Consider the following 3,086-nt stretch of genomic DNA (forward strand, 5'->3'; position numbering starts at 1 on the left):
AACAGCTGCCATTCTGCCAACACATAGTGACAACCTATAGCAACCTGGAGACTCAGAATTTTACTGAGTATGCAAAATTCTGTAGCAAGCTGTAGATGAACTGCATGCCAAATTAACATATGCATGTTGGCAAAATGCTTCTACACCAACTCTTTGTTGCCAGCATTGCTTATGTTATTCGTGAAACAGGAACTTTTTTCCCCTTTCACTGACAACTGTATCTCTTCTAGCAGTCTTTGCAAAGCCTTCATAGCATGGGTTGGCTACAAGACTGACATGTGGCCATAAAAACTATTTACTGAACCATTCAGAAGTCTTCAGCATGCACAGTTATGTCATGCTTCTAGATCTGTAAAGGTTAAGACAGACATTTCTGAGGTGAACTCCTGATAAAGAGAATAACTGGGGAAAAGAAGTTCAACTCTCTCTTGCTTTACAGCTTGCTGTACTTCTAATTGCTTGCCTAGTTCCCAGTTCAGAGCTCTATGCACAAATATATTTAAGTGCTTCCTTCCCTGTCTGGTAAACAGTCAGATATAAAATAAATACTAGACACTGTTCATGCTTTAATTGCATTAAACTACTGTTTATTAGGAAGAGGAAAAAGGTCAAGATACTATTGTATTGGACAGTACTCTCAACATCAATTTTGGATGCCTGTAAACATCTGAATAAAGCTTCTTCAAGTCAGGCTCAAAATATTTTTGGTATCTGCCTTTAATAACAAACAAAAGAGAATGGCATCACAAGTCAAAGGTGCCACTAGAAACATGCTGATTTCAGTTAAAACATTTTACTGCTTCTTTGCACAACCAAAAGCATAAACTCAGCGCCTTCTGAGCTGCTCTCCAGAAGGAAAAAGGCATGAAACAGAGACAAAAGGAAACTGAAATTAATTGGTCTGCAGTTTACTTCTAGAAGAAGTAAATGCATAAATAGAATTCATGACTACTGTTAATCAGATCACTTTAACAGCAACCTCCTATTCATTTCCACTACCCACCTAGTCCAGATACGAACAAAAATAATGAAGATACCCAAAGACAACAAACATTTTTGTGGTTTCCAGTACACATACAGTATGGAAAAGGATAAATCGCAACCTTTGCAGAAAAATCTTTGATAGTGTTAAAAGTTGCCACTACCTTCTTTTTCATAAGTTCTTATACCTTAGTGCCTGTTTCCTCTGCCTCCAGCTTAGAAACAACTCTTCCTACTGAATCCAAACGTCTCTCTCTTCCCAGACACCTAGATCTCATGAGACTTTGGTACAAAAGGCCCCACTATGGAGCATCCAACAATACAGAAGTCTGAGAACTATGTTTGCCTTGGTGGTGGCACATGTTCCACAGTTTAGGAGCTTTTAAATGCTCCCCACACTCATGCAATTCTGTTCTTTCTCCATCTATGTATTGTCTTGCATATACTTGTCTTTTTCATGCCTCAGTTTTATTCCTCTCATACACCACTGAGACAGAAAAGTTTAATAAAATTATAATGTTAACTGGGTTGGAAGTGTCTTCCCTTCTAACTCCAATTCAGCTATTCCAGAAATACTTCTGACTTAAGGCCAGTTCCACCAGAAAGAAAAAGCCTTACCAATGCGTCCACTCACAGAGGAGGATTTGTGGCAGAAAGACATTTTACCAGTCTCCAAATACTCATACAACAGAACAGTAAGTGTTAAGTCACAGGCAAATCTACCCAAGAAAAGGCAAGTCTTATGTGACTGAAACCAGGAGAGGTGCAAACCAGCAAATGCAATCTTCACTACCGAAACCTGACTCTTAGAGGTTAGAATAAGAGGGAAGAAAGGAGGGAGGTACACATGTATGGACAGCTATACAGGGAAACAGCAAAGAAAACGTGAATATATAGAGCTTTTATGCTCTGTAGAAAAGAACCATGATTCATCAGACACAAAGTGTATGCACATAATGCAACATAAGTTACAAGTCTGAGAATTATAGGAAACTCCAAGCCTATAGCATTCATTCTGTACAGTTGATCAGTGAATGCAGATTAATTAAGATGCTTTCAATTTACAGTGGATTTATTGTGCACATACACCAATTCTACAACACGTGAAGCAGAAGCCATGCAACACTTTTCAAAAAGCACTGGACCCACTGCACAAACTTGTGATAACTCTGCAATGCTCCCCAAAAGAGAATAACTGTGTACAGCAAGGGTATGTTCTTGACACGATACAGAGCATATACCAACAGCAACAGGTTTACTACCCATCTGGGAAACCTGGATATACGGCCTCATCTGAAAATACCTTAGCCACCAGAGCTCCACATGTGGATTTTCTAGAAACTGAAGCCCCACATAAAGTCTTGAATTTGTAATTTTTCAGTTCATGGTGTCAGAAGTAATAAGTTTGACATCTACAAAGTGGAAATAGCTTCACTTCCATCTTATTTTGCTGATTCTGTTTAGGACTGCATGACTGACAATTTGAAAAGTAAAAGTTTGTGTGACCTAGCTAAGAATCATACAACGCCATTCTACAGTAACTTTTCAGAAAGGAATCACATTTTAAAAGATGTAATTAGTCAAGTACTTCAGTGTTCATTATGGGTCAAACCTGCTTCTATATTCAAAGTCAAAGTCAGACAGGAAGAGAAGTCAGACCAAAGAAGTATTTGTGCTCAGAGAGGTTGGAAATTTTATCACCTTCCCATATTACTCTTGATGTAGAGAAGAGCAGTATTCCAATTTTTTTTACAAGCACACATGAATGAAAAATACATAAACACACGTTTCTTCTCCTGCCCCAAGTCACTGGAATACTTTGTTAATGCTTTGGGCCTTCTGACTAATGTTGATGAGAGACACAGGCAGGATTAAGGAATTCTATCCAGAAGATACATAACAGAACATACTTAAAAAAGAAAGCTTGCATTTCAAATCTTGGGATAGTTATTCTGAAATAGATTCTTAAGTAGACAAACACTTCGTGTTCACCCTTGACAATCTTCTAGTTCCTGTTGACCCAAAGTAGACCTCCCAGAAGAATTAAAAGCGCCTTGTCTTCTTCATGGTTTGCCCACTTCAGAATGGTTTGTGCATGCTGCACA

General features: G+C 38.4%; 1 protein-coding gene across 1 annotated transcript in view; it reads right to left on the bottom strand.

The window, feature by feature from the left end:
- The window catches only part of DCAF5 (DDB1 and CUL4 associated factor 5), an 80,061-nt gene that overhangs the window by 73,380 nt on the left and 3,595 nt on the right, over positions 1–3,086 (bottom strand). The window lies entirely within an intron of this gene.

This window comes from Pygoscelis adeliae, unplaced genomic scaffold (genome assembly GCF_000699105.1).
Source record: "Pygoscelis adeliae isolate BGI_AS28 unplaced genomic scaffold, ASM69910v1 Scaffold356, whole genome shotgun sequence".
Lineage (NCBI taxonomy): Eukaryota > Metazoa > Chordata > Aves > Sphenisciformes > Spheniscidae > Pygoscelis > Pygoscelis adeliae.